Below are 27,951 nucleotides of genomic sequence, written 5' to 3' on the forward strand. Positions count from 1 at the left end.
GAACAAACCAAACTATGTTTTTCATGCTTTAGAAATAGTTTCATGTAAGAAGAGCTTGAGAAACTCTGTCAGCAAATACATTATATGGACTCTGCTGTGTGCTTCTGATCTGTAGATAGTACAGTCCTCCATCTTTCAGAAAAGAGATCTGAGTCTTTTTCTTAGTTAAGACCCTCTTTTCTCCACAGCAGAGAAAGTAGCAGGGGAGCCTCAAAAACCTGTCATTAAGGAAGGAAGAGAGATCACAGAGCTGGCATGCTGGGATTTGAAAGAGGCTGGGGGGAGTGATGTATCTATACACATGTGTTTGATTTTCTAGCTGCCTTACTGGTCTACTAAAAAACTACAAAGAAATCAAAATCTAGAATATTGTATCTGGGCTGTTGAACTATACATCTCCAAACACTGCCTAACTAGCCAGCACTGCCCTCCTCTTCCTCTCTTTGTGCTCTAACCACTGGCCCACACTGCCCTCCTCTTCCTCGCCCTGCTCCGTCTACCCACCGGCCCACCCTGCCCTCCTCTTCCTCGCCCTGCTCCGTCTACCCACCGGCCCACCCTGCCCTCCTCTTCCTCACCCTGCTCCGTCTACCCACCGGCCCACCCTGCCCTCCTCTTCCTCACCCTGCTCCGTCTACCCACCGGCCCACCCTGCCCTCCTCTTCCTCACCCTGCTCCGTCTACCCACCGGCCTACCCTGCCCTCCTCTTCCTCACCCTGCTCCGTCTACCCACCGGCCCACACTGCCCTCCTCTTCCTCGCCCTGCTCTGTCTACCCACCGGCCCACACTGCCCTCCTCTTCCTCACTCTGCCCTCCTCTTCCTCACCCTGCTCTGTCTACCCACTGGCCCATTTTATCGCTGTTAACAGACTGGAGCTCACAGAAGCTTTTCCTATAATGCCACAGTGGCGAATCCTGTCCCTTGTCTGTGTGACTATCCCCCCAGGTTTACAACACGCCAGTGAGCTCAGATTGCTTTTAACCGCATTTGTTGCTCATTTTCTTTTCCAAATTAAATTGTGTAGCCACTAACAAGCCTGACTTGAGCAGACTATAAAACTGCAGTTCTATTAGAACTACATGAACAGCAGCAGAGAGAGGGGCACAACTGGGAACAACATGGAGTCACTGCATCTCCAACTGCTCCAATACCTGGGAACATGAGGCCATTGATTTCTGACACACGGTGGTGAATGTTCGGAACAAGCTGCCCAGCTGCGTTATCGATGTCCTGGTTTCTTTCCAGAAACGGCTGGACAAGATCCTTGGATCAGTTAGCTACCAAAAAACCAAACCAGCTATCTAGACCACATGGCCTGTTCTGCCCTGTAACCTTTCTAATTTTCTTATGAGTCTTTAATAAAAACGAGGGTCTCCACCGTTTACAAATCTCGATCACGCTAACAAACGCTGCAGCCTAGGGCATGTTTTGATGGAAATGTTCAGTGTTTTCCCAAACAAGCATTCCTTGAGCCCTAAATCTAGTGATCAGCATCCATGAAACGTCAAATCCCCAGTTCGTTTTAACCTACAGAACTCAAATCCAAAGCAATTTTTTTCCTGCTGAGGTTTAAGTACGTTCTTCGTCGGGAGACCTTTGTTTTAAAGAGCCACTTCCATGCTGCTCTCATCCTATTTTAAACCACACAGAGGCCAGCCACGGTCAAACAGAGAAGGGAAAGATCTCTGCTAGAGACTGAGGCAGGAGTCACGAATCAGTTCCATTGACCGAAGCTGTTCAGTCAATCAGCTCGTTTACACCTACAGGTAAAACCAAATGGGAATGGGGAATCCAGTGGGCTCATTTCCTACATGGTGAGCTATCAATTTTGCCTCCTCTCAGTCTCCGTCTGACCTTACCCAAGCCAAGGAAAACTGCTGCAGGGCACATTGTGACCAGCTAATTCAAGATTGCTGCTTGCTCTGTGATATCAGCATGTCCGGCCTTCTTAAGTTACCAATCTACAGATTTATCACTCGCACGTTGTATCACCTACGAGTAATAAGCTATTTTAAAATAATGATACTTTTCCCCATTAAGGGTCTGGGAAGAGTATTGATTTCCAAAGATGTGGGTGTAACGAAAACATTATCTACAAGTGGAAATACTGATTGTGATAAGAGCAGGAAGGCCAAAAAATGCCATCTTCTTATCTGTTTCACTCTCATTGGAAAGACAAGAGGCTGCGTTAAAGAGATATACTGCTCCCATTAATTTAGGGATATTAGAATTGATTGAACTCCTTTTGATGAATGATATGTGGTACTCATGCCGTCTTCAGATCTCATAACTTAGGTGGAATAATGATCGTCGGAAAAGGGCAGTGCCAAGACCGCAGTGACTGGCGTCGTGCATCGGATTTCTGTGGGTGCACTGTCTGAACAAGACCGCAGCGACTGGCGTCGTGCATTGGATTTCTGTGGGTGCACTGTCTGAACAAGAGTGCTGTGACTGGCGTCGTGCATCGGATTTCTGTGGGTGCACTGACTGAACAAGACTGCAGTGACTGGCACCGTGCATCGGATTTCTGTGGGTGCAGTGACTTCCCATGCAAGAAACTGAAAGCCCAGACTCTTATGCCCCTTGCACATCACTGATATTGCATGTGTTCCTCCTTTGTACATTGTGACCAATTAACAAAATCATTGTATAGCCAGCTTTAAAATATTTTTCATTCAGGTGCCCCTGGAAACAGGCCTTGTAGCGCTGGTGTCGCCATTTTAAGTCTGGGGCATGGCACCAGCAGGCCACTACTACACTACCGGTAAGACGTGGCAGACTTCCCTGGCCAGTGGCAGCAGGTTCTCTGCTTGCTGCTTACTATCAACCCCCTGGGACCCACAGATCACGCACAGGCTTGCAGTGGCTTATACAGTATACATGACTTAGGGGTACCCTCCTGCTGCCAAACTCAGTGAGCAGGTCATATGTTGAAAGACTGACAGGCAGACATCTGAAGAATAGAGAATAGTCTACACACAGGCTCGTTGTCCATGATACTACAGGTGGTGTAGGGACAAGCCCTGTTCATGAGCTCTTTGTTCATCCAAACTGCTCTAAAAACAGAGAAAAATAATTGATCGCAAATCTTCAGTAGTGACCGGATGTGTTGGGCTGATGTCTCGGCCAAGCCTCACCCTAGCTTGCATAGTCAGCAGCTGATCTGAGGCGCGTCAGAGAGACACCGATGATGTGAGTTGGAAGCTGAGAACCAGCAGTAGGAAAAGCAGCTATGAACTTAGTGCTCTTGATGCAAGAGACTGATTGTACCAGAGTTGCTGTGTAGCCCAACAAGTGATAGAGAGATGCAGGTCTCTTGCTCATTGCAGAGTTACAGGAATGTCCTGGTGGAGCAGAAAACCATTTACCCCTCAGGTCTGTAGTTCTGCAGTGTGGGTACAGTACAATCTCAGATGTGACACAAATAGTTCTGAAATGAAAGAACTAGATCATTATTAAAGAAAAAAATGGTTTGATTGATGTTTTACTAACAGGTCCTCAATTTACCTCATCCCATCTGTATCATCCTACTAAAAATAGCACAATTGCGTAATTATAGTTAATGGGCTGACATCTGTATGATCTTGAAATAAAATTAATGGGAATATTGCATAAGTGTAGAAGCACAGATCCACAACTCTTACTACTCATCCGCTGCCTCCCTCCCTCAGCTCTAACCACTAGCCCACACTGCCTCCCTCTCTCTCCCCCAGTTGCCGCAGTGCTCCTCTCTCTCTGTCAGCGGCAGTTTTAACACAGCTAGGATAAATTTTGTGAAAGAGGCCAGCCAATCCCTGGGCTGCGTGAGCCAAATTGCTTCACGTCTCATCTTTTGGATAAATGTCGTCTTGTGCACGGAACTCCCAGCATTTACCAGAGCGGCGCGCTCTAAAATGGATGAGGCTATTATTAACGTCGACCTTTCTTTAAATTTTAATGAGCTCTACAGCAGCTTTTTCGAAGCAGGGGTTGCTGAAAGTGCAGAATCCGAAAAACGAACGAGTCGGCTTTCTTCAACGGGGGTTTTCTTCAACGCTGCACCTGTGCTGACAGGAATCCTTGACACAATCCGTCTTCCGAAAACCCAATTCAGGCGGTTTTCGTATAGGTGCCGTGGACCGCCGGCCAAAGAGCTTGTTGAATAAGCCAGTGGGTGGCTTGGGTAATGATGTAATCAAGGAGCAGAGATGATGTCACAAACAGGACAGTGATGGTTGTCATGGTGACGGAGATGCTGCTTGCAGTAATCTAAATCCTACTGCCTGGCCTAGAGTTTCTGGGGGAAGTTCACTCTAGTTAATTGGGACAGAAGGTAAGTACTAGATAGGGGAAGAGGAGGACAAAGAGAGAAAGAGAGAGAGGAACCTGTTGGCCAGCTACCATCTTTAGTGAGTGATGGAGTACAGCTTATATGGAATGCATTCCACTCGTGCCTTGAGCAGTAATTTAGTTTGCGTAGGTTTCATTGCAAACCCTCACAAACACAGTATCATGACCTTCTGGCACTTTTGACACGACTTTACATTTCATTTGGTTCGGGTCTGGCCAGGGATGCGTCTACTGACTAAATTCATGAAAGAATTATGAATTGTCATGGAACGAAGGAGATCCAGCAATTACAGACCGATCAGCCTCACCTCAATTATAGCACAAGTTACAGACATAGTCAAAGTACCAAGTAAGAAGAGCATCTGAATGAAAACAGAGAGCTAGGAGATTGTCTGCATGGATTCAGAAGAGGCAGACTATGTCTCACTAGCCTGCTGGATACTTGAGCAAGTAACTAGTGCAGTAGATACATTTATTATGGGATACGGCATGAAATATTTGGACTTTCTGGAAGCTTCTGATGAAGTACAACCTGACAGATTAATCCTCAAGCCCAAGAGTGTAGGCATCCACAGGAATGCTTCCACAGGGATAACAGCAGTAGTTGAAATGGGGGAAAAATAGACTGCTGAACTGAAAAATCCTGGGTGTCACTAGATACAGACTGCAGCAAGGAATAACGGGGTGCCACAGGGGTCAGTTCTGATCAAACGCAGTTCAGCTGCAGGAGGAGGAGACTGGTATAACCGTACCCGCACCATCAGCACGCAAAGCTGGACCCTGTGGAGCTCCACTAAACTAACTAACCGGCAGCGAGCCGTCTTTCCACAGAAGCATCACGAATCCAGATTCAAATCTGCAAACGCATTCTGCCTCTTCACAGACATCTGCTCCAAGACCAGCCATTCTAACCACCTCCTATTCCTCTACAAATATCGTCATCATCCTATCAATCCTAAAGGATCTCATCTGAAATTAAGCACCTTTTCCTTCAGCTTACAAGCTGGGCAAACGTTACAGTTTACTTTCGGATCAGCTGGCACGTGATTTGAGATGTGCAAAATGCAGCCGGTCGAAATCCGTAGCCATTTAACAGCTTCAATTAAGCTATTAAAGTCTGAGATGAAATGACAGACAATCTTTTTGTTTGTGGTTGTCATGAATGATTCATGATATTAGCAATCCAGGGCTTAAGAAATACCATGTGGCAGGAAATTAGGGAAACGGTAGAAATCGCAAAGCTAGGTTTCATAAACGGTGTGCTAGATATACAGGGGAAAAAATGTGCAAAGGTTAACACATCACAATCCGGAAAATGTTGACCTATTTTTTTTTGTGCAAATGACTAAAGGAAAACACAGAGAGAAAGGAAACGCTTTGTAGAGGAACACAAAAGAGATCAGAACGAAGCAAAAGCACAGAGATAACTGCACACACAAGTCAAGAAAGATCCCAGAAGAGCCCAGAGAGAACAAAACACAGCAACGAGAGCCAAAAAACGAACGCCAAGGGGCTTTCTTGAGCATTACAAAAGCAGAAGATCAGGAAGGGAGAAAGAGAAATGTCTCAGGGATGTGAACGGATCTGTGACAGAAGACGAGCAGGAAATCGCAGGTGTTTTCAAGGGGAATGTTACACCAGCACGTCTCAGCCGGCGAGAGGTGCTAAGGTGACTAGGATAACTTTGCACGAACAATAAATCACCTGGACCAGACGGTATTTAGCCACTGGTGTTCGGAGAGACAAGGGAAATTATTCACAGAACTGTCAATGGAGACGTTGCAGATAACTCCCAGGGCCAGGGATGTGTCTACTGACTAAATAAATGGAAAAGGGAACAAAGGAGATCCAGCAATTACAGACCAATCAGCCTCACCTCAATTATAGCACAAGTTACAGACATAGCCAACGTACCAGTAAGAAGAGCATCTGAATGAAAACAGAGTGCTAGGAGATTGTCTGCATGGACTACTGTATGTGTCACTAGTCTGCTGGATTTGTTTGAGCAAGTAATTTTTGCAGTAGATACATCAATGACGGGATACGGCATGAAATATTTGGACTTTCTGAAAGCTTCTGATGAAGTACAACATGACAGACGCATCCTCAAGCTCAAAACTGCAGGCATCCACAGGAACACGTCCTGGGCGTCACTAGGCACCTCAGACTGGAGTGAGGAATAAAGGGGTACCCCAGGGGTCAGTTCTGTTGCTCATCTTAATCGCCACTCTGGACTCAACCTGAGCTTGAGACATTACAAGTGAATTGATCCAATTCACAGAAGTCATTTAACCCTGATACTGCATAGAGAAAACATGGATTTCGAGAATGAGAATTAGATATCAAAAGAGTTCTGTAATACTGAACTGGGAAATGCAATGTATGAGAATGATTTCTAAGTACATTGAAAGCTCATCAACCTTACAGTGTGTGAAGGAATAGTAATGGCCACAGTATATTGTAAAGAGAAGAATTCAAACTGAGGAAAATTGTGTTCAGATTCTACATCACGCTACAGCTGCGTTAACTTTTACTCATCACACTACAGTAAGCATGTTGCTTTTCTAGTTGCAGCACAAAGGAAAGGAGCCAGACTTCCTACTGGCCTGAAGCAAATGCCCTCTTCAGAGTAATTCAGGAAACTGAACCTTTCTTAGCTGGGAAGAGAGAAAATTCGGTAAAGATGTCATTCAGCCCAGGGAATGTCTTGGAGACCAGCAGTTACACAAGTGGATATTAGGTTTAAGGTCATTGCAAAACAGACTGAAGACACTTCTTGACCAAGAGAACGCGAGTTCAGAACCAAATAGTCTTATGTTTGATGTTAACTGTGGGATCTGTTAAGAAAGAAATTAAATTATTACAACATAAAGCTACTAGCAACTTATTACAGTGTCAAGAAAAAAACTGTGAACCCTCTACGTTGATCCACATTCTCATTTATTTTAGACCAGGACTCAGGAGCTGGTGGCTTCAACAGCAATGATTTCAACTTCACACTCCCTGAGCTGATTGACGTTTAGGAATTTGGGCTTATTTTATACTGATCTGCTCAAATCATTGATATCTGAGGGGTTCCTTGCATGAACATCTTGCATCAGGTCTGGTCTTAACATTTCGCTGAAGTTTAGGTCCTGACATTGACGTGGCCAATCCAAAATGCTACGTTCCTTCTTCAGTTACTCTGCTGTAGGTCTGCTTGTATTTTGTGGATCACTGTCTTACTGCAAAATGCACGTTCTAGTCATATTCAGCTGATAAACAAATGGCCAAAACCATGCTAAACATTCAGGATGAGGTTCATCTCTTGTATGGTCTAAGTTCAACACTTGAGTCATATGTCCAGAAACCATTCTTCCAGTAGTTTTGTGGATCATTCAGAAACTCTTTGGCAAAACTGCGATTTGAGAGAACAATGGTTTCTTTCCGGCAATTCTCGGATGAATTTCATTCCTGTTAAGTCTGATGGTTGAGACACTGAAAGTAGGCAGAACAACAGATCCTTAGATGTGACTCGCCTACTGCACTCGTGACTTCCTGGATGATTTTCTGGGTTTCTCTCGAGGTATTGGAAAGACATCTGGTCCTGTGAAGTCACCGGGGTCTCGGACATTTCCCACTTGTAAAGTGGAGGGTCTAACAGTTGGAAGAATTGAACCCCAAATGTTCAGAAAAGGTTTTGGAACCTCTCCAGCCTGATGAGCAGCAGCTACTTCTCTTTTTGAGAGGACCCCCAGAGATCTCTCTCGTCCATGGCATGGCGTCTTTCCAGAATCAAGAGGGAGAAAGACTGAATGAGAGAGAGGGAGGGAGGGAGGACGAGAGAGACAGAGACAGAGAGAGAAACCCAGTGAGCCCAGGACAGAGCGAGATGAAGAGAGATGGAGAGTAAGTTAGAGAGCTTATCGATTCGTGTGGTTTCAAACGCTCCGGCACTCGTGGAGCTCTCCTGCCATGCCAATGAGACCAATCTGCGCTGAGCTGGGAGACGGGGAGGAGAGAGAGGCAGTGAGACTGGGGTTGCCAGTGCAGACAGAGAGATTGATTGACTGCCAGAGACGCTGGCTGCTGACTGAGGCACAGTGCTGAGAGTGGGGGGGGGGGGGTGGAGTCACGTCACACTTGGGCTGAGAAACACCCCCTCCTCCGATTCTCCTTACCAAGCCCCCTCTTCTGATTGAGTAACGGACTGAAAGAGCTACACAGAGACTGATGAATGTACCGGCGGACTGAAGCCCTGCCTGGCACGCCGACTGAATAAGACACCGACTGGAAGGCTGTGACGCTGAAAGGCTTACTGACTGACTGACTGACAGACAGACAGACAGACAGAGAGCTCTTTGTAGGACACTACAGTCTCTGCAAAAGACAGAGGCAGATCAGCAGCCGGCGAAGGAAGTGCCCATGACTCCAGGGATGGTATAAAATAATGATCACAGAGTTTCCTCTGACTAATATTTTTAGCACTGGGCTGCCACACTTGTCCTGAGAATGAATAAAACATAAAACAGTGAGAGGAGAGGGGAGGGGGGAAAGCAGCTGTCAGCCCCTCTCTTACCCCAGAAAAATAAAAGAGAGATGAAAAGGCATCTTTATTCCGGAGAAACAGGGGGAAAAATGAAAAGAGGGGAGCTTTTGAAGCTGCGGAATCATTAAGCCGCAGCACACTTGCAGAGCTCTGGCAGCGTGGTGACAGCTGGGCTCCTGGCGCACAGCTGACGTGGGCGCTTGCTCCTTTGCCTTCTTTCATTTCATCTGGGCTTATTCTTATCTGGGCTTCTGACCGACATCGAGGCGGAACGACAGCAAAGGCTTCCCCGTGCGATACTCCGCTGTTCGGGAGACCTTCCCGTGGGAAAGGGAGATACTGAAATCAGTACGATAAATACCCCCCAGACACACCACTGGGGGGCGTAGCACGTCCCGAGCATTCAATACAAGACCGATATCCGATACGGGGTCAACACGGGGGAGTCGGAGCCTGTCCTGGCAAGCTACGGGCACGAGGCAGGGCATGGACACCAGGGGCAGACACCCACTCACACCAGGGCCAGCTTTCCCAGAGGCCAATTCACCCACCAGCAGGCCTTTGGACTGGGGGGGGGGGGAGGAAACCAGAGCAGCCAGAGGAAACCAACGCAAACAAGGGGGGGGGGGGGGGGGGGGACGTGCAGACTCCACACAGACAGCACCCCAGTGCTATTCTATGCAGGAACCCTTGGGAACGAACTCCCCGCCACCCTTTTCTCTGAGGGAGCGGGCACAGGTGGGTTCCGAGCTGCCGCAGACGGTAAGGGGGCGTGCGCTGGAGACCTGAATTCTGGGCAGCCCAGGGGGCGTGACGGGGGGCTCGGGGTGAGCTCTGCGTGTGACCCGGGCCCGTCCTCGACTGTAGGAAGGCACAGGGCTCAGCCGCAGGGGGGCTGTTCTGCATCTACCACTTTTCCCCCCACGGTCTCGACACTTTGTGCGGGGCCGGATGTCGCGTTTCTCAGAGTAACCTGTTGCAAGGGATCCCACCAACTAAACAATCCAGTCTTCCAATGCTCCACAACCATACAATCATGGTAACACAACAGACAAAAGGCCAGCCTCGCTTCTCCTACACAAGAATCCTCACACTGTGCACTACACACGTTTCCAATGGGGCGAGTGACCTTATGAGCAAGTGCTTGGATATTCATATAAACCCGGAAGGACAGACACCCCACTCTAATGTACTAGCCTGACAGTGCATAAAGGACTACAAAAGCATGGCTCCACTCTTCCTAATAAAGCAGTCACATTAACCTGGGTTAACAGATGCGCTGGTCCTATTAAACTGACCAGCCAGTGTTTATGGGACTCTATCAGGATACGCAGGCGAGGAGTAATGAAGTATCCTGCCGGGCAGGCTCTGGGGGTATAAATCTTCGAGTTGCGCATTTGGTTCATTTCCATGGGTGCAACAGAGGCCATTTTTAACCTGTAAGGCTTTTATTGGACCACAGGAATCCCCCCCCTCTCCTCCCTCCTCCACCTCCCCGCGCTCCCCCGTTTCGCTAACGAAGGCATTAGGAAATTAGCTGAAGTGATTGATCGAGGCTCGACGGAGGCAGTCGATACCTCCGCATTCCCTGCAGGCAGGGAAGCCCAGCCACGCCAAACGCCCGACGCTTTCCCGTTTTCTTTCTTTTTTTGTGTGTGATTTAACTCTTTCCGCTAAGCTCTCCGGTCCTTCTCCCAGTCTTTTCGCTTCGTAGCTTTCTCTCTCTCCTTCCTGCCGGCGCGCCTGTCCCTCTGTTTTTGTATTGCTTGCTTGCTTGCTTGCTTTTTCTTTCCTCGCTCCATTCTCTCTCTCTCCAGACCGTCACGACGCGCCCCCCACTCCAGTCCGCCTGACAGAACCCAGCTCTCTCGCTCGCCCTCCGTCCCCTGTCCAAAGTTTGTCCTCCCGTTTGTTGTCCGTCTCCCCCCTCCCTCCCCGAGTCGGGACAGCGAGATGGCGGCCCCCGCCGCTCGGCTGTTTACCCGGGAGAGCCGCGCCGCGCTCCCCTCCCGCCTGCTCTCTGTTTAACACAGCGACTGCGTAAAATCTGATTTAATGGATTGAAAGTAATTATCGCTGTGTGGCTCCTCTCGGAGAGGCTGGGGAAAAGAGACGGGCAGGAGGAGGAGGGGGAGGGGGTGTGCATCACTTTGAGAAGAGGCTAAAGCTGTGTCAATTTGCCGTCAACGCCAAAGACATTAGCTCGAATGGCTAAGAGGCAGGGGAGACGCCACAGACACCGGAGCAGGGACGCTCACACAGGGCTCAGCAGATTATGTTGTTCCTTATTTACATCTTTGTTGCCAGGTGTCTATTAACAAAGGATAACATTCCCATGACAATTAGACGCAGAGGTTTGCACACAGCAGTGCGAACGTCTTGCACACAATCGATAGTTACAACATACTGTAGGTGTCTCAGAAGCATCACCGCTTGGCTCAGGGTAACTATCACAACCGTTTTAGTTTTCACCAAATTAACAGTCATTAATTCACATCGATTAAACCATACACCTTGCAGTCAATGCAAAGTATCGCGGTACCGATTTCATCACGTGGACTGTAGCAATCACAGCTAACGGGGTTAATTGTCAGGCGTTTCTTATCAGGAACACCGCCTCTCCCCCCTGCACATCCATGACGGTGAAAGGCCCCGACTGTACTGTACTGTGCAGCGCACAATCACCCATTACCTTCAAACAAAACAGCGAAGTTTTCCACAGAAGCTTGGAACCGAATCACATTTGCGCAGGAAGAAGAAAAAGGTTGGACTGAAACGTCAAAAAAATCTCTATGGTTCCTGCGCTGCACTGTAATATTGCAGGGCTAAAATACCTGCAAAAGCACTGAATTGCATTTAGAATCGGAAAAGTCATTTAATCATATATTCCATCCACAATCAGAAAGCCGCTAAAGTTATATTCATGTTTATCAATATATATATATTCACATACTGTATATGTAAATATATACAACATGCCAGAAATGTATAAATACACCAATAAGTGAATATTTTTTTAAGGGTACTTTAATGTACCACACAGTAATATATTCAGCTTATCCTACACAGTAATATACTGTATCTCTCCACCAGATATGAAAATACATATGTGGGCCTGAAATATATTTAAATATCAATGAATGCAGTCTTCAGATGGTTCATTGCATTTTCAAATGTGTTTTGACACATTTCCAGACATCGGAATATTGCAACAGAAGTCTGAAGCACATTCTCAGGACTTGCTTGTCCCCTGTGGGGCTTTCAGGGGGGTCCAGCAGGCACAAGGACTGGAGCCCCACTGGCAGCGGAGAGATCAGCTCTGCCAGCACACACCGGGAGAGCAGGCTGAGGGGGGGGGCGTTTCCGACATCACCGGCTTGAGCCCGGGATCGGGACTCCCCAGGAGGGGTGGTGCAGCCAGCCCGGCACTGCCAGGGCCAGGGCGGGTTTCAGTTTCACCCATTGCTTCATTTCATTCTGGGCCAGTTTCGTCACCCTCCCTCCAGGGGGCGCTCTCGAGGAGGCGGGCGCGCGCTTTTCCGGCTGCATCCGACGGTGTTCCAAAAACCAAAACACAGGAGGCCGTCGGGCTCGTACCAAGCTGCCTGTCTGCGGTCTAGTGATCCGAGGATTCACCCCCGGACACTTCTTGACGGATCCCAGCGGATGTCCGTGTCTGGGAACTGCAGAATCAAGAGCAGCACAGCATGTGGTCAGCCAGCCAGGGAGGGGGGGGGGGGGGAGGAGTGACTGCTTTCCATTCCAAATTCCAAAACGTGTGTGTGGGAAAAGTGAAAGCAAGGGGGGTGTAGTTTCACTCCATGGGGAACAGGATCTGTATAGCTTCATGGAGACACAGTACTGTATATACAGATACAGATACCCAAATAAAGATATACTACAATATAACAAAAGACAGATATACAGATACAGACCTACGACCTACTGGAGATAAAAATTTGGATGAAATGCCAGCAGATATAGACGTTAATACACATACACTTGTGTAAGATGTACGTGTGTGGAAAAGTAAAAACCAGAGAGGCAGTTTCACTCAATGGAACACATGAATAGCCGAATACTGGAGATATACTGCAAATATAGAAATATACGCACTGTAGATACCGACATGAATGTGAAGATTTAGACAGTGAAACGGCTGATAAAGATCTACAGATCTAGTGTACATAAAGATTTGGATACAGATGCAGGCAGAAACACACATACTGTACACGTGTGATGCAGACACAGAAACGGAGACCATCAGAGGTTAGGGTGGGACAGAGTCTGTTGAAATGCAGGGGTCTTTGTTTCGCCTGTCTGTATCTGGGATTTGCAGAATAAAGAGTATCTGAACGAAAATGGCAGCCAACCTGGTTTCAGACGAATGTGCTTCTTCTCCGACAACAAGAGACGTTCACATTTCCTTCCTGACAGCACTCCGTTTAAACCCCCGAGCGGTCCGAGGCATGGCCCCTGAGCCCGCACGATTCCAGACTCACAGGAAGAGACTCCACGGGCCGGCAGAGCACAGTCTCGAGACTCTCTTGCAGAGAGGGGGCGCTCACGTGACCCTCTGACACAGTCCCAGTGCAGGGAAACTTGGCTGATTCCCTGTTGACTTTTGGGGCAAAGGGTGGGTCAGTGTGCTCTTGGGCAATCCCGGCATGCCGAGCTCTCACCTGGAGAAACCTCGCTCACTGACACGCTGAGCTGGACACACCCGTGGGCTGGTTTCATGAATAACAAACAGGCAGCCATGTCTGTAAAGCAGTGAGGCGTTTATGCATTGATGTTGATTTGTTACCTCTGTCCTCTGGATACTACGGGCAAAGAGATAAAAACAGCCAGTGGGATGCTGGGATTCCTAATGAAAAATGCAGGCCTTAACCAGGCATGGAATTTTAAAAAAATGCTCCAATGCATAAATAATACCCAACTCTGAGCACTGAACGTGAGGGGGTAGGATTAATGCAGTCAGAACCCCCTCAGGTATTAAACCAGAAGATCTGTACTTCAAGGTCAACAAACAAACAAGCCCCCGAAGACTCGGTAGGTAATTTATTGCCACTGCATTCAGGAAAGAAAATAAGCTGCACTTCTTCTCATCGAGCTTTAGGTGCCTGAAACAAAATTGCCCAGCTAGGCTGTTGAAGCTCATTCTCTTCAGAAAACAGCTGTATGAGCTTGGATAGGTACTGAATCACAAGATGTGGGCCAAACGGCCTCATTTCATTTGCAACCCTTCAGATGTGTGCATGGGCGCAGTCCATACGTGAGAATATTATTCGAAAATTTGCAATGGATAAAATAAAAAGCACCAGAGGCCATCGCTGTTGAAGAATCTTATCGTCCATGTGGAATAAACTGACACAGCACAGTCACAGTGCTCTAGTATCTTACAGTCCATGTGGAATTTTCTCACACAGCACAGTCACAGTGCTCTAGTATCTTACAGTCCATGTGGAATTTTCTCACACAGCACAGTCACAGTGCTCTAGTATCTTACAGTCCATGTGGAATTTTCTCACACAGCACAGTCACAGTGCTCTAGTATCTTACAGTCCATGTGGAATTTTCTCACACAGCACAGTCACAGTGCTCTAGTATCTTACAGTCCATGTGGAATTTACTGACACATCCCACTCACAGTATTCTAGAAATAGTCCATATGGAGTTTACTGACAGGTCAGTCACCTTATTTTGGATTCCTATAGTCAGTGTGGCGTTTACTGGCATGCCTTATAAATCCTGATAATCCATGCGAAGTTTCTGAACATCCCTGTAACCATATTCAAGATTCTTGTGGTACCGTAAATGTGGAGTACACTCCCACAGCCATTCACTCTGCTCTAGAATTTATAGTCCATGTTTTTGAACACAGTCTAGCTGTGGAGTTCACCGAGAGAGCCCAGCTACACTGTACAGATACTCTTCCTACACGTGGAGTTTACAGGGACAGTCCGGACACAGTGCTCTAGATTCTTACAGTCCAGGTGGAGATTGGTGACATAGCCTGGTTAGTTTGTTCTAAAAAATCTCTACTCCTTATTAACGCTCAATCTCTTGACAACAGACCACTTTGTTAGTTGCTGTTTTGAAAGTTTTCCGATACCAGCGCACTTGGCCCGAGTTCTCCGTGTATGAAGCACTTAAAAAACACTTAAAAAATGGAAATGCAAGAGTTCATATTTCAAATTAACGTTAAATCACTTTGGGGGACTGCAGCCCCCATGCCAGTAAAGGTATAGAATGCAGAAATTCGCAGGAGTGGTCCAGCTCGTGCAGGCAGTGGAAATGGTGTATTATGTCTCTGCACATTTTTGAAGAGAAATGGTTTAAATGCTATTTCCTTGTTGTTATTCAGCTCTGTTTTTGCGGCCTATTTAGCGAGGTTCTGATCTGATTAGAGAATCTAGGTCGGGTTATATAACCCCCGCGGCTCTGAGAAAATAAGGATATTTGTCTTTCCCATTTTCTCACCCCCCCCCCCACATTATTCCTTCATCTCTCATCCATGGTCATCTGCAGGTCTCTCTCTTTCTGTCCTCTCTCCGTCCTCATGGTCCTCTCCTCTGCCTCCGGCTCCCCCTCTCTCAGCCTCTAAATTAAGGCTCTTCCTTCCTTCTCTCCTGTTTGTGTCTCTCTCTCTCTGCTATATCCCGTCAGATTCAGTGATGTAATCGGACTGATATCCTCTCTCCTTCTCTTCCCTGCTCTGCTCTCACCACATGCCATTTCTATGGATGCTGTTGCTAAGGATGCGCCATCTCTCCGATGCTGAACAGATCTCCGGTGTCAGATGTCCTGTGCCACCCTCCTCTCCTCTGTAACCTCACATCATCTCTCTCTGTCTGGCTGAGCAGGAAAGCCTGCGAACTCCGCCTCTCTCCCTCGCACCTGTCGTAGCCTGTGTTACCTACCCCCTGACGCAGCCCGGCAGCTCCCACTCCGAACACGCAGCGATCCTCCTCAGTAACGAGTGGGAGGGGGTAAACAAAACCTGGAAAAGCTGATCAAAGGGAAAACAGAAAAGCAAGCCTGGCAGACTCTGCGTTTGTAAGCATCGGGGCAAGATGACAGTGTCAGCTTGTGGCTGGCAGTCGGTAATGCCACAGCATTCACCCTCGATGGGTGCGATTTGCGTTGGTGATTGGGGAGAACATTTTTGGTCAAGATTGCCAACCGCTTGCAAGCCTGTCGTTTTTTCCCGTGTGGCCGCCCGCTCACAGCCCTGCACGAAATAATGGTACCAACAACGGGACGTCCCAAAACTCGCCGATACCGGTATGCCAGCTGCACTGTTGCAGAGAAAAGCTGCAGGCAACAGCATGAATCTAACAGAACATGTTGAGCTACGTGGTACATCAGGAATGCATAGGTAGGCACATTTCAAGCAGCCACAGCATGTTAAGAGTACGATTTCGAGTGGCCAGAGACTGGCATTACTGTGGCAATGTGAAGGTTTGTACAGAGAGATGCTCACCCAGCACCACAAGCGGCTACCAAATTTTCCAACGGCCAGACAACGGGCACAGTCTTTACTGAGCTGAGCTGCTAATACTGTACCTTCAACAGCCTTGGACCCTGCAGGGTTAGACCTCATTTCTTCACATAGCCCTGTGTGTCTATTTACAGTTCCCCTCGAGTTTATATATGACTCAAACTGCTTTAGCTTGGATGAAGACACCAATCAAATGAACACATGACTTACCATGAAATGTGAATATTACTAATATCCATTACTAGTCATTAATTACTCATAGGGATTAGATGTGGACGTCTTTCAGTAAAGGGAACAAGAACCTATTTTTTAATGCAGCAAGAGAAAAGCATTGCGGGTTCACAGTTGGCACAGTTCTGGCAATGCTGTGTCAGACTCTACCACCAGATTCAACCCGTTTAAATGCAGCAGCTCAGCTTGAAGCAGCCAGTCTGTCACAGATGGGTTCGCTTCCTTAAGAGGTGGAGGCAGGTCTGCTCTCAAGTCCTTTAACGGTGCTTTGAGGCAAAGAGACATCCACATGGAATCAGATTTCTTTCAGCGCGATTGAAGAATCTGGTTGTTTGTCAGCGCTGCAGGCTGGCATCAACAGTGTTAGCTCATTCAAAGACATAGCATCCTCTCCAGAGCCTGGACAAGCCAACCTGTAATCCCAGAACAGCTCTCTACTGGATCCTACAGTCCTGAGGTCTTTCTTCTCTTGTTCTAATCCTGAGCACTGTAGTGATTTGTCCCCCCCTTCCTGCGCCTGGGCTCAATTCAGACAAAGTGAGCGACTAACCCAGAGAGACCTCTTCAATTTCCTGTGTCCATGCCTGTGGGCTTGTTTCATTTCAGGAAGCGTCTATTGTACAACTGAGAGAAAGTGAGGGGAAGAGGACAAGCAGGGCTGCTTTTCTACTCTACAGGATGGAGAGACAGAAAAGGTGACAGGAGCATTCTGCTGTTGCACGAGCCTGAACTAGAGGGGTGGAGAGAAAGAGGGGGATCTGGGTGGTCAACAGGAGGAGGGAGAGAGAAAAACGTTCTTTTGCATGGGGAAGAGAGAAAGAGAGCCCCGTTCTGCAGAAGAATGGAGAGGGAGAGGAGGACTGAAGGACAACCAGAACCAGAGGGTAGCAGCCTTGCGCAGCGAAAGAGAGGCTGAGAGCCAGGGAGATAGAGACAGAAGAGACTTCCTCTCGCTCTGAGCTCGCTCTCGCCTTTGATGTGGAAATCTTCTCGTCGGGCCACAGTGCTAATGAAGCTGCTGGCGCTCGCTAATTAGAGGTGTTTCAGGCTCCCTTTTCTCGTCGGGCCACAGTGCTAATGAAGCTGCTGGCGCTCGCTAATTAGAGGTGTTTCAGGCTCCCTTGACAAGGATTGGGAAGAGCGCGAGTAGCTGAAAAAGAAAATAATGAGGAAAGCAAGACACGTCTCTCCTATCTCGTTTCAAGCAGAGCCTGGCTGTAATATCCGAACGTGCTGGCAAGGCTGCCGATTTGCAGACTGGCTTGCTTTGCTGAACGGGAAAAAAAAAAAAAACAACCCCAACAAAATTCCCAGAGATCCGGGCTTGTGAGACTCTGGCACCATCTCAAATTCACAGCACGCGGGTCTGAAGGGCCGGAGCGTGTGCATTTCAAACGAACAGGTCAGCTGCAGCGTGCGCCAGTTTGAAAACACCACGCTCATCCCCGTTCACTGAGGAAACGCAGCTCCGCTCTGCAAAACCAAAATGTTTACTGTGCAGGGACCTTATGTTGATGTACCAGGCAGCACACACACCTCCACATTTACACAGCTTTCCAAGAAACAGGAGTTCTCGCTGGAGGTGCCATCACACTTCGACTGCGCCTTCGTCAGCAGCTATAGCACGAAGAAGAGAGAGACAGGCTAAGCAAAAGGCCCCACCTGTAAAGGGGCTCACTCAGCGTATAGGCTGAGCTCTATAACCCAAACATGGCAGGTTCGAGCCTGGGGCTGGGACTGGGATATCGGTCAGCCAGGCTCCAGGGGTGCCCACGGGAGGAGTGCCACTCCTTCAGTCAATGCACCAGCGGAACGTCGCGTGTCAAACAACTGGCCCCCGCCGGGTGGGTGTGTCCTCTGCTCTCGGCGTGGGCACAGGGCTCAGGGCCGCCCGGGCAGCTGCGACAGGTCACGTTGGCACTCGCTCACCCGCGGTGCAGGCCGGAGCAGAAGCAAGTCTTGCTCACTGAAGTGCAACTGAGCAAGTCAGGACAGGTGGGCAGGCAGCACTTCACCCGTTCAGAACTACAGTTCTGCATTTCACAAAAAAAACTGACTATAAAAGCTGTCACAGAGAGCATTTCAAATATATTTACTTTAGAAATAAACACTTAACTTTTAATTGGTGTGGATTTGCTTTAATGAGGCTATAAACACTGTTGCAACCCCTTCGTGAACTCAAATCAATTTCAAACACTATATTCATCCCCAAGGGGACATTTCATTAACAACATACAGCTTCATGCGTAAACCGTACAGCAAACTTAAATTTCTCAAACCCACTCGCCAGGACCATGCTGTTGCTGTGCTGCATCTGCAGTTAGTCCCTGTCAGCTCTCAAGTCCTTAATAACATCTTGTCATTTTCCCCCCTGACGTCTCTACCTGGAGCTCTGCTCTCAGCTTTCGGATGAAAGCATGCCTCGTTATGAGCCATCACAAGGAGCTGTGTGCCTGGAGTTTCATTTGTACCAACCACTGCACAGGATCATGCAAGTTGTTACACTGTGTTGTCCTTTATCTTATGTCCCACAAGTGAAATGTTGCCCTTTATTTTATGTAGCAACTTAAAAACAACACTGTCAAAAGCTTCTATTTGCAATTCTTCTGTATGCTCTAGGTCACCATTAAACCCTTATGCTCTTGAGAAACAGGCCAGAGCAGGGAAGTCGTGCCTAATTAACTCTGGGCCAGCTTGTTCTCTAAGTGCATCTAGAAGTGCCCATAGATCTAAGGCATTAAACCCTTGACAGGAATGCTGGGCTTTCCTGAATTGAGCTGGCTTATTCTCATATTCTCTTTCTATTTGAACAAGGCATTTTTTTCCCAAATAATAAAAAAAAAGACTGGAAACATGAAAGACTCAAGCTCAATGGGTACAAAAAGCCACACCTTCTACAGTTCAAAGGAATGGAACTTATGAATTTGGCTGGCCTATTTAAGGAACTGCTTTCCTAAGCTGTTCGCACACAAAGGGGACTGTGGTGGCAACGCACCCATAGGCGATAGAGAGTGGACGCAGGACAGCCCCTCTGCAGCTGAACCCCATGACTTTCCACAGACAAGAGCCAGCCGGGACACACGCAGCGGTCACCCCGAGCTCACGTCACGCCCCCTGGGGTGTCCGGTCACTGTCCGCCGAAACGCCTTCCCCTCTGCTCCCCCTCTCCACACAACACCCAGAATGCAAGTCTCCAGCACACGTCAGAACCCACCCACAGCTCAGAACCCAACGAGGGCTCTCGGACCAGAGGGACACAGGGGCTAAGGTCACCACATGATGCAAGGAATTACTTCAGAGAAGAGCAAACAGATACACTACAGGGCTTAAGAGAATGTCCTGCATTCATTGACAATTTGAGTCATTGACAGGGTAAATGCATTTTTTTTGGGGAGGGGGGACCAGTACAAGTTCTGAAAATGCTCAAAGGCACCGACAACGTCACCCCACTGTCCATAAAGATCAATTAACCAAACAAGTAGAAACTTAGTGGAAGAGCTTTTAGAGCTGCGAACAGGAGACGCTTTCTTACCTTGGCTTCTCTGGAGAAACTGGAGGAGATCTTTGGATCTACTGGCCATTAACTATCCCAGCAAGTAAACCTCTTGCCTGCGTGCCTGTAACCTTTCTTCAGTGCTCGTGTTCTGAGCTCAGACAGATCCGTTGTGGATCGTGTGGATTGAGCCAGATGCTCTCATCCAGGGCCACGTGCAGTGTGCTCACAGTTCACAGCACGCACCCTGCTGTGCAGAAGGAAGGAAGGAGGAAAAAGGCAGTGGAAAGATCTCGAAGAGCTGAGAACAGACACGGCCAGGGCACAGCCAGCCAGCCTTTGTCTTTCCACCTGCTTGCTGCGACAGACAGAGGCTGGAAAGGAAAAGAAAATGTTCTCACACCTTTGTTCCTTTGTACACGTCGCCCACTCCAGAGAACAGGGCTGTGTGACGATGTCGCTAGAGTCCTCGTCCCCCCAGCGTCTTCCCAAGACTCGGATCACTGTAGCCCTCCCCACGCCCGCAGTGCCTCCCGTCCTGTCCTCTCCTCCCTCCTGTTTGCCATCATTCCCGGGGGATGAAAAGTCAATTAAACAGAACGTCTGCAGCAGAGCTTCAGACTGCCCCTCGTCTCCATGTGCTTCCTAATTCCCTCTCTCTCCTTGTAGCTCTCTCCCTCTCATTCCCTCTTCCTGCCTCTCAGTTTCTCCTTCTCTCCCACACTGTCCCCCCCCACCCTCACTTTCATTTCTCTCCCTCTGATCCATCACTCCTTACTTCAGCTCCAGACGCAGTGACATAAGGCGCAAGCGGCCGAAAAACTGCCTGCCTTTCCCGGTTGCCCAAGGACAAACGATCTGCCCAGCGCTTTTCACCTGTAGGGAAGGGATCTTATTCATCCGCCCCCACTGGGAGTGCAGCTCCACCTGGGCTCTGGGCGCAGATCAGCTGCAGACAGGAGAAACTGCTGTCCAAGGAAGGACACGGACTGCCCAAGCCCAGAGGGGACACGGGTGCCACAAGATCTTTCATAGCCAAGTAATCAGGACCTCGGTTTACCGTCTCCTCCGAAAGACGGTACCACCCCCCAGTACAGTGCTATCATACTGGGTTTGCCAATTCTGGACCAGAGGGAAGATCATCACCTACCAATATCACTACAGCGACCTGGTTTTCCTTAGATAGCAGTGCTGGCCAGGCCCAGCCTTCCCTCGGTCTGACCACTACAGTACATATCAGATAACGCTGCGGTTGTAAAAATTAAATCTCGAACGATTCGATCAGTAATGGAATGGCTGGCAAGCGCATAAATAAATCAGAATGGTTTGCTGTCTCCACTCTCTCTCTCTCTCTCTCTCTCAACAGTTCCAGGTCTCTGCTTCCTGCATCAAACCTCTTCTTCTCCTTTCCTTCCCGGAGATGGGAGTTGGGAAGAAGAGATGATTGCTTTTGCACATTATGTTCCAATGTTCATATTTCCAAGCAAGCCCCAGGGACAGCGTCATAACTGAGGGTGTATGTCTCTGTGTCTCTTTGTGTGTGTGTGTGTGTGTGTGTATCCCTGTGGCATGTGTAGTACAGTGTGTGTGTGTGTGTGTGTGTGTGTGTGTATCCCTGTGGCGTGTGTGTGTGTGTGTGTGTGTGTGTGTGTATCCCTGTGGCGTGTGTGTGTGTGTGTGTGTGTGTGTATCCCTGTGGCGTGTGTGTGTGTGTGTGTGTGTGTGTATCCCTGTGGCGTGTGTGTGTGTGTGTGTGTGTGTGTATCCCGTGTGGCGTGTGTGTGTGTGTGTGTGTGTGTGTGTGTGTGTGTGTATCCCTGTGGCGTGTGTGTGTGTGTGTGTGTGTGTGTGTATCCCTGTGGCGTGTGTGTGTGTGTGTGTGTGTGTATCCCTGTGGCGTTTGTGTGTGTGTGTGTGTATCCCTGTGGCGTGTGTGTGTGTGTGTATCCCTGTGGCGTGTGTGTGTGTGTGTGTGTGTGTGTGTGTATCCCTGTGCGTGTGTGTGTGTGTGTGTGTGTGTATCCCTGTGGCGTGTGTGTGTGTGTGTGTGTGTGTGTGTATCCCTGTGGCGTGTGTGTGTGTGTGTGTGTGTGTGTATCCCTGTGGCGTGTGTGTGTGTGTGTGTGTGTGTGTGTGTGTGTGTGTGTATCCCTGTGGCGTGTGTGTGTGTGTGTGTGTGTGTGTGTGTATCCCTGTGGCGTGTGTGTGTGTGTGTGTGTGTGTGTGTGTGTATCCCTGTGGCATGTGTATCTCACATGTGCATGTGTATATTTTTTCTGCGTTTAGGTGTTTGGGACAGCATACGCCTCGCATTCAGTTGTGTTCACAAATCGCCCACGTTTCCGAAGTTTGATCTTCCCCGAGTCTGGAGTTTGCCATCAAGAACTAAGACAGGGCTTCTCAGCCCTCCTCCCAGGATCCCAGAGAAAATTACTCGACCTTCCTACTTTCACCGGAAATTGTTTTTACCGTTGAGCTGTATAATACATATCCTTTATTAGTATTGTAGCTCCAGGTGAAATATTAATGCATGTTCGACAGTGTCACGGGTAAGGCACAGTCAGTAGACTTATAGCACAACTCCATCGTTTTTTACAGGTGATTTCACTCACTGACTGAACTTCCCAAAAGTTTTTTTTATGACTCTTCTTTTTTTAGAAGTACAGTGATTTGGAACAACAGACACGGGCGAAAGAAATAATTGTGCCAGTCTTTATTTTTAAAATAAAATCAGCACACTAATTGATTCAGACTCTGGCACATTAACGTAATATTTCCACAGGGGGAAAAGCACAGAAATATATTTAGTGGAGGGCTCAAGTATAACAGCATTTACTGCAGCTGAGCTCCCTTTTGCTTAATCAAGCCCAGCATTATAGAAAGTACTACTTCAGCCTTTTCAAGTTGTTTGTCAGCTTTTCAACAGATCTTAAGGAACCTGTAAAATCTCATCAGTGCCTTAAAATGACCTTTTCATGAGCAGATAACTCGCAGTGCCTCGATGAAGGCATTATTTAGCCTGGATGAGGCCTCTTCACTTCCTTCTTCTAGCTCAGAAGGAAGGAGCACTCAAGGACTTGAGCTAATGGACAGCCTGAAGAGGATACGGAGGACAGAGATGGGAGAAAAGGGAGAGAAAGGGCGTGAGAGTGGGAGCTCAGACTGTCGAACAGAAGCACTTTATTTACAATCACGCACTTCTCTTCCACGAGAGATAAAAACCGCACTCCTCCTGGTGCGTAGCGGTTTGATCCACTCCAGGTTTTACCAGCAGCAGGCTGGGGCGGAGAAGGTACTCCTGTGCATCACAAAGCTGAAGCGCGTGGGCAGCTAGACTGGGGCTCCCATACGACTGGACGGGCACTTTTGCAGGTCCTGTAGATGTGGGAAATCACCCCACTTTATTTCTGGTCAGGTTGCTGACCATGTCTCCTGCATCGCTTCAGTCCCCAATGTGTACAGACAGGCTCAAGAGGGGCGGTCTTAATTGTGCTGCAGAGCTGCAGTCCCAATATTTCTCAGACCGGTTATTGGATCTCAGTAACAAAAGAAATGAATTGAAATTGATCCTCAGATTGTGGACTTTGTGAAAGTACTGGAGGGTCACCGTTGTTGTCGCAAACCCCTGGTCTCACCATGGGCAAGAGTGAGAGTTGCCACAAACTGAAACAAGCAGCCCTTCCTGCTCACTAGTCACTGTGATGGCTAATGGAATGGCTCCCTCTCCCTCTCCCCTTTCCTCTGCACCACTGCTGCGGCTCACTGGGCCCCAGCCCGCGCCTGCGTGCCAGTACCCGCCTCACAATCCTCACACCCTTCCCGATGGCCAGATCATTACACCCGGAGCTTGCAACAGCAGCAGATTACCGTTTACAGGTAATCCTCATCACTGTAATGGATTACTCTTCAAGAGAAATCCCTTGCACGGGTAGCTTTCACATGTAACGTTTAAAAAGTAATCCTTGTAATTAGTCATTACTTTTCAAATGTAGCTCACTTTATAAAATTATCATTCACCTGTAACTGCAATAGATTACTTTTTTAAAGTAATCCTAGTAACTGTAAGGGATTACTCATTACATTTTAAATGTAGCCCACTTTCTATAAAATAACCCTTTACCCACATAACCTGTAACTGAAATGGATTAACAGTAACTTCCCCCAGCACTATACTACAGTACGAGGAGCTCAGTGACTCCTCCCCCACTGACTTGTCAGGATGTGCTCCCAGAGACCTTTGGACGTCTGAGGCAGAAATAAATCCATTCGCAACTTGCTCTGCAGAAAGTGAGCCCTGCAAACAAACGCAGAAACACAAGCAATAATATTTATGTTTCTGGGGCTGACAGGGTAGGTATTGGACCTTTCTAGTTGTCTGGGGGCACAGCACTGCGTTGGCGTTCAACACAGGAAGGTTACATTAGACCTCTACTAATTAAAGTGAAATGGGAGGGGGGGGGGATGGTCCTGTTGCCTGGCAACAGAATAATGACTAAGCAGGTTAGCTTTGTAAGAAGAGAAGATCACTTTATTGGCCAGATACAATGTCTTGCATTAGGAATGTGTCTTTGCGCAGACCCCAGCTTGTTCTCCATGAGACACCCAGACAGGAAGAGAAGCTGGGGGTCAGAGCACAGGGTCAGCCATTTATACAGGGCCCCTGGAGTAGCTGGGGTTAAGGGCCTTGCTCAGGAGCCCAGTGGAGTAGGATTCCTCTGCCGGCCTGCTTGGATTTGAACTGGCAACCTTCCAGCCACAGGCGCAGATCCTGAGCCACAGAGCTACCCTCCGCTCATGTAAAAATAATTATTTCCTATGACCCGAGTCAGAGACTGAGGGAGGAGGGGGTTGTTGGAGACTGACAGGAGAAGAGGGTGGCTGGGCAGGAGAGAGGGAGCGAGGGACAGGAGGAGAGGGAGAGAGAGAAATGAAGAAAGCTGATGGAAAAAGAGACAGAAAGAGGAACTTAGGAGAGATAGGAAGTTGAGAGGGAGAGGAGAAAGAAAGGAGTGGGGGTGGAAAGGAGAGAGAGATCATGTGAAGGAAAGATTGAGAGAAAAGGGAGGAGAGTGATCAAGAAAGAGGAGAAAAACTACCACTATATATAAATGCATGATGGGAAACCGCCTGCACTTAAACTTACATTTTTACCACTGCTTCTTCTAAATTTTATTTCCAGCATTCATCGCAAGCAGACATCTAAAGCATGAGAACAGCAATACTAAGGATGGTAAGGAATAACCTACATTTAGATGGAAATGGGTGGAAATTTCAGTGTGAAACATGGCATTCTGTAACTGTGCAAAACATGGCAGTTTTCCTAAGGTCAAATTTCATCAGGATTAAATAGTTCCAGAGCTTGAATTAACCACATATCCCCTAGAAGCTCAGTAAGAATTGATCCAGGTTTGCTTTTGTTTTTCTCGAAATCCCACAGAAACAAATCCATCCAAACCCCTTAATGCATATCGCAGCAGCAAGATATCACAGCACCGTCCCTCTCAATCCCCTTTCATGTTGTTCCAGTCCATTCCCATTCCATCCAATCCCCGTTCACTTGATCCCAATCCGCCCCATCTATCTGCGTTCCTTTCAGTCCAGCGCATCCCCCTCCTATCCCATCCAGTCCAAACTCCTCATTCCCATCCTTTAATTTCTTTTTAGGAGAGCCATCCCAGCTCACAGTCACAACCCTCGGATCCACACGGGAGGAACGAACATCCATCCGTCTATTTTCTAATCGCTTCATCGAATTTAGGGTCGCAGGGGAGCTGGTGTCCAACCCTGCTCTTTCATATCTCCCCCAACACTGGACTATTCAAGATGAATATCCAAGAGAACCATCTCAACTCACCATCACAATCCTGATATCAATGCAGGAACATGCCTACACACTTGCACACAAATATGGTGCCATCAGGCCACCTCCCTGTACAGCACGAGCTCTGACTGAGGCAGCCCTCACTGACTATACGGACGTCTCACGGGTAGCCCCTGGCCTGCCACCTGGGGCCGCTGTTGTGCAGCAGGCAGAGGAATCGCAGTCAGCACCCCTGAGGAAGCCTGCACTCAAGCCTTTCACAAGCCTCAGAAACCAGTGAAACCTCTAAAAACTGACAAAGCTGAAGTACACCTTTTTGTACTGACCTTGTTGTCAGTTTTGCACAAAGTGTGTTTCATATAAAATGGCACATTGCAGTGAAATAATAAAATACTGGGGCATTATTTTATTTCCTGCTGTATGCTGTATAATCCACTGCAATGTATCAACGCACCCAGCCGCCACACTGCTGTGATTCTGAAATGCAATGGCTTAGTTCCACAGTCCACCCCCCACACACACACTTCCACCACCCCTCCCCAGTGCTGTAATCCTCTTAAGAGAACTTTAAACCCTCATTACAGAACGATCCTGGGATTCACGTCTGCTCTGCATACAGTAACACCACAGTACCGCAGACAGCAGGGCAGGATGGGGGGGGGAGTTCCAAGGAAACAGGGCAGTCCAGTGGAACAAACAGCAGCAGGTTACAGGACACTTCTCCATCTAGCTGTGCCAAAGCAGGAACACTGCAAGTTAATCTGGGCGGTGCATGACCCTCACAGAGACCAGAATCCAGACCTCTACAAGTGCAGATCTACTTATCCACAGAGCAGGAGCAATACAACCGCTGGGGGGGGAGACCGATCGGTCTGTCCTTCTGTCCACTCAACCGTGCATCTCTGCCGGGTTGGGACTCCCCTCTTCTCAGTGGTAACGCCGCGCATCATAAGTGGGAGCTGTAGGATCAGCGGCAATGGACATGCGGAGCTGGGGGAAAGAGGCGAACTGAGATTTTTCCACTAAGGCACAAACTTCTCTCCTCCTCACAGAGACGGCAAGAAGCGAGGCACACAGTAACTCCAGCAGCAACGAGGGGTACAGCATTATAAAGTGCCCACCGTGAAGCAGTCATTAGGCGGAGAGCTGGCACACGCTGGCGTCTTGCTCTCTTTCCTTCGGAGTCTGCCGAGCTATTTGTCTTCGGCATTCCCCAAGGTCCCCAGAATCATCCCGGATAGCAATAAACAGGGAATGCTTTGCCGTTGGTAATGATATCTGGCAATCTCAGGCGATAATGTGCAATCTGGCTCCGAGACAGCAGGGCACACAGAACGACTGTGACACGAACATCCAGCCAGAGAGGTTAATTTCACGCCTGAAGCTTAAAGCATGGTGACATTTGGGGTGACACATCCCACCTCCACTGCGGTGTCGCTCTTCTTCTCCGTTTTTCAAACCAGTTTACTTTTCCTCCACGCTGGTCCTCAGCGGTACTTTACCGCTGTCGGATTTGACTACTCTGGACTGAGAAACCGTGGCCTACATGGGTCAGTGCCCATGCGCGTAGTGGTGAAACCCCACTGCAAGCGCTGACTGCCATCAGTCACGGACTCCTGGGCCACCCGAGCCGTGACAAGCCAGGGAGGCAGGGCGAAACCGGGAGAGGAGGGTGGTGAAACCCCCACAGCCCAGAGCAAAGCAGAGGAGAAGTCGAAAACGACTGTAACAGCATTGCTCCTTGGCTGCAACCGAGGCGCCAGCGACAGCTGCGATTCACACGTACCAGCGGCCCAGCTATCCTGCCAGACAGCCTTTCGCACGTATCGACCGGACGTCTCGTCGTGCGTGAAAACCCCACGTGTCCATACCAACTCCTTCCACCCTCTCTGAAAGTTGCGGAGATGATGTGCCGACTCGGGGAGGACGCAGGATAGACTGGGGAGTACAGCACGTGTGAGCAGTCAACGTGTGCTACGATCGTGGTGCAAGCCAATGGTTCCAGCAAACTCCTGTAGACGCATCGCAGGCCCCAATGTAAA

The sequence above is a fragment of the Atractosteus spatula genome, chromosome 13 (genome assembly GCF_055471065.1).
Source record: "Atractosteus spatula isolate fAtrSpa1 chromosome 13, fAtrSpa1.hap1, whole genome shotgun sequence".
In the NCBI taxonomy this organism is placed as follows: domain Eukaryota; kingdom Metazoa; phylum Chordata; class Actinopteri; order Semionotiformes; family Lepisosteidae; genus Atractosteus; species Atractosteus spatula.